Below are 11,209 nucleotides of genomic sequence, written 5' to 3'. Positions count from 1 at the left end.
CCTGCTGCCGGAACTCACATGTGCCATGATTGTTAATACGGCCTTTCCTTTGTCTCTCTGAATCAACATTAGCTTTGCTAACTCCCTTCCCTCCACCTGATAAGGATGGGGTAACGGCATCTGGACAAACTTGGGGTGTGCTTTTCTTGCCTTGTCAGAACAGCAGCTCCTATTTGGCCAGCGATGGGCTGGGAGCCAGCCCCCAACAATGGAGGCCTTGTGAGCCGGCCTTGGGGGTGTGCTGCGAGCCTGCAATTCAGCACACACACAGCCCTTCCGGCTGCCACCTTCTTATCTCCTGCCACCGAGCACTTGCCAGCGTTGGGGGTGTAACCCAAGCCCTGTAATTGCATGTCCCGATAGAGCATTGCTGGGCTTGGGCCACCGCTGTACATTGCACCCCAGTGAGAGTGCTGGGGACTGTCACCATATCCTGTGGGCACTCCTGTCTGGGGAGCCTCTGGCTGGGGGTCCTCCACTCTTCTCCCAGGGGTCTTGGACTGACTAGGAAACCCACAGCACAGGGCAGGCTGTCTCAGCTTCCCACACCTCAGAATCAGTGTGTTGGGGGACCCCCCTACTCCAGTCCAGACACAAAGAATGGTTTCTCTTTTCTGCGCATCCCCTCACCCCCAGCCTGCTTTGTGCTGTTCTTAGTCTCCCTTTCTCTGGACTCCTCCACCTCTTTCATTCTGCTTGCCCATCTTATCTTCAGCTTTGTCCTGCCTTCTTTCTTGGCCTCTCCCCCTCCATAGGACCAGCCTCTCTTTCCATTTTCCTCCTCTTCTCTGGGTCTTCTCCCACAGAAGGAGCTTGGAGGGCAACTCTGTCCGAAAGCTCTAAGATGTGGTGGGGGAAGCAGTTAACTCCAAAGACCCCTCCCATTCACCCCAAGAACACCATCCTGGCTCACCAGGCACCCCCTCCCTGCTGGGCTATGTGCTTTGGACAGTGCCTGGGACGCAGTGCACTATGGGGCTGAAAAGACCCTGGCCCTCCCAAAACTTCCTGTTTGGGAGAGAAAAATGGGTACTGAAAAAGTCTTCAGGTGGCAAGTGCTGTGATGAGTGACAGTGAGGTCTAATCTGGGACTTCCCCAGTGGAAAATTAGAATTGGTTTCTTTGCACTGGAACCGTTTGTTTCTAGTAGACCCCTTGTCACCAAATTGTATTCAGTTTCCTTTGCAGGTTTCAAGAGGATGCCTCTGGTTGCCATTAACAACCAACAATAAGAGACAGTGAGCTCACAGAGATGGGGGAGCCCATCAGAATAACACAGGAAGAGGTGATGAACGCCCGGCATCATGCTGGGGATGGAAAACACGGAGGGAAAGACCGATTCAAGAGCATCAGGCTGGTAGAAATGGTACATGGGGGGCTCGGATGCAGGGTGACATGGGAAGGAGGCACAAATATGGCTCCCAGTTCTCTTGCTAGGTAGACAGAGATGCCATTTACAATATGGGAAAAGTGGGACAGCACATATTTGGGGCTGGGAGGGAAACCAAGAGTTCAGCTGTAGACATGTTAAGTTTGAGATGCCCAGGAGATGACAGCATTAGCATTCCTACCCTCCTTTGCTGCAGTAGAAGCCTACTGCCTATCCCCCTGCCCCAGCAAGCGTTTCTGGTTGAGTTGTCACATTCACAGCCTCACTTCTACAAGCACACAGAAACACAAAAAGGTGTGATTCAGGCTGCCCAATCAGAGCACTGACCCCTGCACACAGAGATGGTTCTTGGGACAAGCACACACGGGGGCCTCTGAGGAAGAGAGGACTGCACTCTTCTCTGAGTTTGCTAGCTACAAGGAAAGGTACAGCTAGCGCTGCCAGTGGCTTTGTTCAGCCAGAGAATAAAACCCACACGGGAGAAACTCTGATCAGGAGATGGAGAGAGACTAAGCTCTGGCAACACCGTTTGAACCTCTGGGTACATCCTTACCTGAAGCTAGATCCTCTCTTTGATCCAATACCTGACCTCATAAAATCTTTTTTCCCTCTAGGAGCTAGTTTGAATACTTCTCCATGTGACTGAAAGAGACAATCCAATAAGACTAACACCATATCCTGGAGGTGTCAGGTGGGCCTTCTGGAACAAAGACAGATGCAGGAGTGGAGGAAGTCAGGTTCTGAGGAGGGATAGACACATGAAACCATGGCCGGAGATGGACATGATGGAATCAAAGGACATGGGACTCCAACATTCACCTTTGCTTTCTTTCTCAACTCTACCCTCCAGGTAGGTGCGACTGTGGGACTAAATCAGATTAAAAGGATACGGGTGAAAGTCCCGTGGGGGCTTTCCATTTCCCACTGGATGGTGAGAACTGCAGGAGTAGCTCTCATGGACTTGGTAGCCTTGGACTCCAGTAGACCCTGCCTGATGCCCCGTGGAAAACTGAAGCCCCCCTTCCACCGTCTGCCAAGAGTATTGTTCACTCCCAGTTCAACTGAATCTGCCCCCAGAAACTGCTTTTTATGTTTCCTTCCTGGGGGGTGTTAAAGGGGGCCTGTATCCAATAACTAGTGGAGGAGCCAGCCCAGCTCCTCGCCTTAATTGAGATAACTTTGAAGGCCATCCCAGCTCCTGAGCTCCTCCGGAACTGGCTGAGTCCTCTGTTATGACTGCATCATGGCTCAGCTCTGCCCTTTGCCCTGTTTTACCTCCATCACCACCCCCCGCCACCCACAATGAGAGTTCACTCCCCAGTAGGATGTCTGGCTGCACATCTATCTCAGAGTTCGTTTCCTGAGTAATCCAACCCCTGACAGAAGCTGTCTTAGACTGTGTTCTGGAAGCAGTATGCTGAAAATAGTGAAGAAAAAAGGTACAAGAAACTTGAGTTCTCTAAAACCACTAAGCCCCAGTATCAGCCCTGAACCATCAAGGTATATGATAGAAAAACAAGCAAAAAAAAAGAAAGAAAGAAAAACCAACCTTCTATTTTGTTTAAGCCAATGTAGTTTGAGGTCTTTGTTATAGCAGTCTAAACCATATTCTGATTAACATAGAATTTGATATCCAGAAGTAGAATGTTAGATGTGGCAAAATTGTAAATATGAGGCCTTGTGCTATTGTCAGATAGTGAGCAGGTATTTCAGGTTGGGAGGCTGGTGACCCGTGCTATGCAAAACAGTTGGTAACAGTATCTCATCTGATATCTTGGAAGACAGTTCACATACCTACTGAGCCTCTGGTTCTGGAGGAAGTGGTTAGAAAAGGTGCAAATATTGGTGGGTATAGTCTTCTCCCCACATTTAGCAAGGTCCTGGAAGAGAGAAAAACAGCATAGAAACAGCAGTTTGCAAGCAGAGATGAAAATAAACAGACCTGTCTATGGAGATTCTTCCTGTCTGGGGCCAGTAATGTAAGTTGACTAGGAATAATCTAGTATTTGGAACCTCCACATGCTGAGAAAGTCAACTGCTTCTGTACCCCAAACTGAGGAAGTGACGTGAAGGGACCCTGAAGAGGCGGGCTTTCCCAGGAGATAAGACTGTGGCCCAAGCCATACCCAGTCAGTTCCCGTTTAGAACAGCCTGCCAGACAGTGGGAGTCAGTTCAACAGCCCAGAGTAAATTAAGGGTGTTGTCTTTCCACCCAGGCCTGCCAGGTTAAGTAACTGCATGAAATATTGTTAAGTTAAGAGAAGGTAGGAAGGACTTCCCTGGTGGTCCAGTGGTTGGAAGGCTGCCCACCAATATAGAGGAGATGGGTTCAATCCCTGGTCCAGGAGGTCCCACATACTGTGGGAAAACTGAGCCGTTGTACCACAACTATCGAAACCCGTTCACCCTAGAGCCTGTGCTCCGTAACAAGAGAAGTCACTGCAACGAGAAGCCCACACGCCACAAGGAGAGAAAGCCCATGGGCAACAAAGAGCCAATGCAGCCCCAAATAAATAAATAAATAAGAGAGAGTGAGATGGACAGATTATAGAAGCTGGGAAATAAATGTGCACAAATGTGTCTTCTGGCTTAAAAATTATGGCTACACCAGCTTTTTTCACTGGGCTACTTGCTTATGAGACAGATTAGAAATAAACAGACTGTAATTATATTGGTTTTTTAAAAAATAGTTTTATTGAGGTATAATTCATATATGAGAAAGTTCACCCTTTAAAATTGTACAATTCTGTGGTTTTTAGTGTATTCAGAGTTGTGTAACTGTCACCACTATCTCATCCTAGAACACTTTCATTACCTCCAAAAGAACCTCATTTTTCACCATCTGTAAAAGTCTCCGAGTCCAGAGTCTCAATTCTGTTCCAGTGGTTTATGTCACCTATGCCAGTACTACACTGTGTTAATTACTATAGTTTTGCAGTAAGTTTTGAAGTAAGGTGGTATGAGTCTTCCAACTTTGTTCTTCTTTTTCAAGACTATCTTGGCTACTCTGGGTCCCTTGCAACTTTGTATGAATCTTTTTTTTTTTTTATGGTATGAATCTTAAGATACATTTTCCATTTCTGCAAAAAAAAGAAAAGCAGTTGGAATTTTAATAGGGATTTCATTGAATCTGATCTGTTGGCCATTTGGGAGAGTATTACCATCTGAACAATATTAAGTGTTCCAATCCACAGACATGGGGTGACTTCCATTAATTTAGTTATTCTCTAATTTTTTTTAATGATGTTTTATAGTTTTCAATGTACAAGCCTGGAACTTCTGTTGCTGGATTTGTTCCTATTTAATCCTTTTCAATACGATTGCAATTGGATTATTTCTTATATTTAACTTTTGTACATTATGCTAAGTTTCTGAGGTAAATTAATTCGCAGAAGTCTACAGGGCTGGTCAGTACAAACTCTAGGATGGCTCAACTTCTTAAGCAAGCAGTGAGTTCCCAAACCTGCAGCAGTAGGAAACAGGCTCTGAACACTGCACCCTCACCAACCCAAAAGGTTATATCCTCCAATGCTCTTTTCAGATATGGCCCCGGAGGGGCCTTGTAGACAAAGAAGGATGGCCCAGAGGGCAGAGCCAAGAGTCTGAAAGAATGTTTTTAGAATATTCTCCTCTCTGAGGTAGGGAACCTCTGGAATTCTTGCTCAGTTAGATCTGCATCTGCTAATTGCTATACTCCTGTTATGTGTTTTCTGTTTTTCTCTCATCCAAATGGCAAACCGAACTGTGGATATCCCATTCCTGGGCTTCCTTAGCAGCTCAGCTGGTAAAGAGTCTGCCTGCAATGCTGGAGACCCAGTTCGATTCCTGGGTTGGGAAGATTCCCTGGGGAAGGAATAGGCTACCCACTCCAGTATTCATGGGCTTCCCTGATGGCTCAGACAATAAAGAATCTGCCTGCCATGCGGGAGACCTGGGTTCAGTCCCTGGGTGGAGAAAATTCCCTGGAGGAGGGCACAGCAACCCAAGCCAGTACTCTTGCCTGGAGAATCCCCCTGGACAGAGGAGCCTGGCGGGCTACAGTCCATGGGGTCGCAAAGAGCCTGAGACGACTGAGCGACTAAGTACAGCACAGCACATCCCATTCCTATTTATATGTGTATGTGTTGCTGGTTGGTAAAGATTAGGGGGTAAATTACTTATTTTTCAGTTTATGTCCCCAGACCTACATGTGAACTTCATGTAAAGGTCTGACAATTGTCAGGAAGACCTGGGCTTGGAGCTGCTTGCACTGATGGATAAAACCTTGTGTGTTTGGGCTTGAGAAGGGGATGCGCATGTTGCAAGTATGAGAAGAATGTGCATTTATTTAGGTGGTCAGAGGTGCAGACTATGGCAGAGATCTCTAGCTTTCCCTGGACAGCCATTCTCCTCTTCTTCAATAGGGATGGAATCTGACACTTTGCTGCCCAAGGAAAGAATGTATTTCCTAAGTTCCTTTGCAACTAGGTGCCTGTTTTGACCAAGCCTGAGAGCAACATCATGTGAGTAGATACAATGTATGCAGCTGGCAGGCCTTGGCCTTCAAAGGAAGTAGGCATACCTTCTTCCTCTTTTCCCCTTTTCTTCTGGCTGGGAGAATGAAGTGCTGGCAAGGGCTGGGCCATAAATCGCAGAGAGAAACTGCAAGTGAAGGATGGCAAAGCAGCAGATAGAAGAAGCTACCATATCACTCCAATATTGCCTTCCCAGGCTTTTCATGCAAGAGTCAAGCTTCTACTTTTGATTTCTACTCTTGGGGATTTCTATGTTATAACAGCCTAGCATTATCCTAACTAATATAGAGAGTTTATCTGTTTTTCCTTTTTTTTTCCCCCCAGCTGTGCCTCATGACTTGCAGAATCCCAGTTCCCTGACCAGAGATTGAACCCGGGCCACAGCAGTGAAAGAAGAGATCCTGACCACTGGACCGCCAGGGAATCCCCAGTTTATCTGTTTTTAAGTCGGGAGAGACTAGAGCATGTTGTGTGCTCATGAAAATAACCCCGTTAAAGAGGAAGGGATTGATGAGGAAAGAGTGGGCAGATAACCGAAGGAACAGGTCCTTGAGAAGATGAGAAGGAATGGAATTCAGGAAACAAGAGATAGAATCTTCCTTTCACTGAAGAAACTTGGATGTGCCTTCCATTGTGATAAAGCAAACATAGGAATATTTGTGAATTTAGTGGTGGGAAGATGAGGGAGACTCAAGATAATTGCAAGAGAGTGATGCTGTTATAACCCATGAAATCTTGTATTGGTCGTACTCCTCCACATTTCATTTGTTCCCCGATGCACTCATCATTGATTGATGAATCCTTTATTTTTATTTAATTAGTTGTTTGTAGTGATGTAATAAGCACCTGCAAAACCACCCGCCAAACTGGAGCCTTGACAATGACCCACATCTTTCCCTATGATTCCTCCTCCCCCATGCATCCCTTGCCTCCCCCATCCACAGTAACTATCATCTTCAAGTCTGTGTACCACATGCCCTTCGTATCCTTTTAGTGCAGTTTTATTCTATCTGTGCATATTTCCAAAATTTATGTATTTTATATTAATTGTTTTTAATCTCATTAAAAGAATACCATTTTCCCCCACAGTCTTCGAGGATGCACATTTTTTGCCTAATTGTATATTGCTAAGATTCATTTGTGTTATTTTACTTTGCTGTGGCTCATTTATTTAACCTGCTCTGTAATAGTCCATAGTACCACTGACTCAATGGACATGAATTTAAGCAAATTCCCAGAGACAGTGGAAGGCAGGGGAGCCTGGCATGCTGCAGTCCAGGGGGTCGCAAAGAGTCAGACGCAGCAGTGACTGAACAACAAAAACAACTAATGATAGTCCATTATGTGAATATCTCACAGTTTATTCATCCACAGACCATGGACTCTCAGCTGAGAATGGAAAGAAGTGAAGGCAGGAGGGGGCTGATGGGCAGAGAGAAAGTGAAGGAATCAGTGGCCCGGAGTGTTCTGTGAGGCCCGAGAGCTGTGGCAGTGGCACCTGGATTGGGAAGCAGGAAGGCGTGGAGGTGATGGATGGATGGAGAGTGAGGGGATGAGAATTTCTGACTTCAGAAGTGATCAGGCTTTGGGTGGCCATAAGATCTTCAGGGACAAATGTGGCAAAGATAGCTAAGGTGGGGATAATTGGAGATGTAGGTGGCAGAAGCAAGAGGTCAGAGTGTGGATACAGGCCATTCTATTTGTCTAGGATGGTGGCAGGAGGGGCACAGAGGAGAAGATGAGGAGGTTCAAATGGGGGTCTTCAGCAGGGGAGGGAGCAGGCCTGGAAGGCTGGGAGGTGAGCAGAACGAGGGAGGAGGATGGCAGAGCCAGAAGCATCAGTGTCTGAGTTCAGGGCTTTATAGGAGGCTGGGAGGAACGGCTGGAAATGACCCCGAGGAATAATAAGGACAAGCTCCGCCTTTTAGCCCTGCGGTGCAGAGAATGTGAGCCTCAACAGGTTGTAGGGAGGCGGTAGCTCAGGCCCAGGAGGAGGACACGTTCTGAGAGGAGGCTGAAGGTGTAGCAGAGAGCGCTGCCTGTGGTGTATCGTGAGAGCAGGGGATGATGATGGGGAAGCGGGCCTGCGTCTCAGGGCTCAGCGAGGCAGGTGAGGAAGCCACACGGGGGTGGGAGGGGAGGTGGCCCTGGACCTCATGGATGGATGGCCAGCCTTGGCTGTCTCTCACCAGCTAGGAGCGCTGCCTGCTCCTGGCCACGGCAAATGTGTGCAAGGGTCATCGCTCAGCATCTTGCTCCCATGCTGCTGTGACACCAGCCCTGTGTGTCCTTCGGGGCTGGTGTACCTCATGTGAAGGGGAGCCAGAGAATCAGGGGAAGCCAATGCAGAGAACTGCCCTGGTTAGAGGAGATCCAGGGATCCCGGACCCCCACTGCCACCTTCCTGTCAGTTCAGGTGGGGCCTACCAGCTCCCAGGGCCCTGGGCTCATCCAACTTGCTCTATGAGAAGTCTTCTGACTCCAGTCTGAGATTAGAGACAACATCTTGGCTCTTAGGGAGGCCCCTCTAAGGGAGGAGTTTGGAGGGAAAGCAGATGAGGTGAAGCCAGCTGCTTGGGAGCCAAGGATGGCGCTAAAAAAGATGCAGCTTGCCAGCCATTGTCTTTCAACAACACCAGTACAGAAAGGTAGAGTCCAGCCCAGCCCAGACTGTGTTTCTATGGTCTTAGGCGAGGTTTCCTTCTGAATTTCTCACCTAGGATTAACTCAGTTATTCCTCTTCAACTATGAAAGCTTGGAGCAAGAGTCTGGGATTATTAGACACAAAGTCCCTGGATTATTTTTTGTGCCTCCTCTCCTACACTGACCTCACACATGACCCAGCCATAGCCTCTCCCGGAAACCCAGGCCCTAGCCTGCTGGTGCTTTCTCTTCCCTCCCTAAGGACCATGGGCCACGAGGATCTGAGTAGGAGCCTGGGGTTGGAACACCCCCAGGCGGCAGCAGAAGAGGCAGGAACTGGCAATTTCTTCTGAGTCCTCCATTGCTCGGCTTAGTAACTCGGTGTCCCCAGGCCCTGCCTCAGGGGCAGATGGGCCATTTGTGTGCTGCCCTTACCCTAAAGAGAGGGGCTTAGCTAGTACCCCGGGGTGGGGCTGGAAGGCTTCTCCACCGCTCCAGCATTCAGGAATCCTAGTCTGATAAAGGAGCATGGCCTCCACTCTGTAGGAGCCCTGGGCAGAATCTGGTCTAACCCACATATGAAACACTTTGGAACATGCCCAGTGAGATGGAGTCAGGGTGCAGGGGAGACATGAAAATAATCTCTTAGGTCAAGTGAATTCTCTCAGTCGTGTCCAACTCTTTGCGATCCTATGGACTGTAGCCTACCAGGCTCCTCTGTCCATGGGGTTTTCCAGGCAAGAATACTGGAGTGGGTTGCCATTTCCTTCTCTTAGGTTCAGTTCAGTTCAGTTCAGTTCAGTCACTCACTCGTGTCCGACTCTTTGCGACCCCATGAATTGCAGCACGCCAGGGCTCCCTGTCTATCATCAACTCCCGGAGTCTACGCAAACTCATGTCCATCAAGTCGGTGATGCCACCCAGCCATCTCATCCTCTGTTGTCCCCTTCTCCTCCTGCCCCCAATCCCTCCCAGCATCAGGGTCTCTTCCAATGAGTCAACTCTTCACATGAGGTGGCCAAAGTATTGGAGTTTTTCAGCTTTAGCATCAGTCCTTCCAATGAATATTCCGTACTGATCTCCTTTAGGATGGACTGGTTGGATCTCCTTGCTGTCCAAGGGACTCTCAAGAGTCTTCCACACCACAGTTCAAAAGCATCAGTTTTTTGGTGCTCAGCTTTCTTCACAGTCCAACTCTCACATCCATACATGACCACTGGAAAAACCATAGCCTTAACTAGACGGACCTTTGTTGGCAAAGTAATGTCTCTGCTTTTTAATATGATATCTAGGTTGGTCATAACTTTCCTTCCAAGGACTAAGTGTTTTTTAATTTCATGGCTGCAATCACTATCTGCAGTGATTTTGGAGCCCCCAAAAATAAAGTCTGACACTGTTTCCACTGTCTCCCCATCTATTTCCCATGACGTGATGGGACCGGATGCCATGATCTTAGTTTTCTGAATGTTGAGCTTTAAGCCAACTTTTTCACTCTCCTCTTTCACTTTCATCAAGAGGCTTTTTAGTTCCTCTTCACTTTCTACCATAAGGGTGGTGTCATCTGCATATCTGAAGTTATTGATATTTCTCCCAGCGATCTTGATTCCAGCTTGTGCTTCATCCAGTCCAGCGTTTCTCATGATGTACTCTGCATATAAGTTAAATAAGCAGGGTGACAATATACAGCCTTGACGTACTCCTTTTCCTAGTTGGAACCAGTCTGTTGTTCCATGTCCAGTTCTAACTATCGCTTCTTGACCTGCACACAGATTTCTCAAGAGGCAGGTCAGGTGGTCTGGTATGCCCATCTCCTTTAGAATTTTCACAGTTTATTGTGATCCATACAGTCAAAGGCTTTAGCATAATCTCTGGGGTTAGGGAGACCTAATCTCTTAGGTCTCTGTGATGTGTCTGGTCATATTCTCAGCAAACAAAGGGTTGGTTATAGGGAGGACTTTTCTGGATTTGGATGGAAGTATACATGGTCAGAGAACAAATTTGGCCTTGGATACAAGAGATGGCATTTTCAGCTTACAGCAGTGAGAACCAATAGAAGGCCCCAAGATGTATTACTTAAGATGTAATATTGTGCTCAGTTGCTCAGTCGTGGCCAGCTTTATGCGACCTCTGGACTGTAGCCCGCCAGGCTCCTCTGTCCATGAGATTTTCCAGGCAAGAATACTGGAGTGGGTTGCCATTTCCTTCTCCAGGGAATCTTCCTGACCCAGGGACTGAACCCGTACCTGTTGTATCTTCTGCCTTGTCAGCAGGATTCTTTACCACTAGTGCCATCAGCAGAAGCCCCAAATAAGACTGGTGGCTCAGATGGTAAAGAACCTGCATGCAGTGCGGGAGACCCGAGTTCGATCCCTGGGTCGGGAAGATCCCCTGGAGAAGGGAATGGCTACCCACTCCAGGATTCTTGCCTGGAGAATTCCACGGACAGAGACAACAGCCCATGGGCATGCAGAGAGTCAGACATGACCGAGCGACCAACACACACTAACAAGAGCGGTGTCTAAACTGGGGCCAAAATGACTACAGGGACTCGGACTTTTCTAACTGACTGGATATCGTGCCATCTCTATGAGGTCCTGTCCTCATCCATAGGATCCAGAGGGTCATCCTCACACAGACTTCCAGACTGCACAGAGGAGGAGAA

The 11,209-nt window shown here is 47.9% G+C and overlaps 1 long non-coding RNA gene across 1 annotated transcript; it reads left to right on the top strand.

The window, feature by feature from the left end:
- The first annotated feature begins 1,193 nt into the window (after positions 1-1,193).
- Positions 1,194-6,889, top strand: LOC122703712. The gene is made up of 3 exons (XR_006343572.1): positions 1,194-1,366; positions 2,005-2,240; positions 6,229-6,889. It is a non-coding gene; the product is annotated as an uncharacterized LOC122703712 (long non-coding RNA).
- Positions 6,890-11,209: the final 4,320 nt, after the last annotated feature.

Source organism: Cervus elaphus, chromosome 11 (assembly GCF_910594005.1).
Source record: "Cervus elaphus chromosome 11, mCerEla1.1, whole genome shotgun sequence".
Taxonomy (NCBI): Eukaryota; Metazoa; Chordata; class Mammalia; order Artiodactyla; family Cervidae; genus Cervus; species Cervus elaphus.
This window is presented reverse-complemented; position numbering and strand designations above follow the sequence as displayed.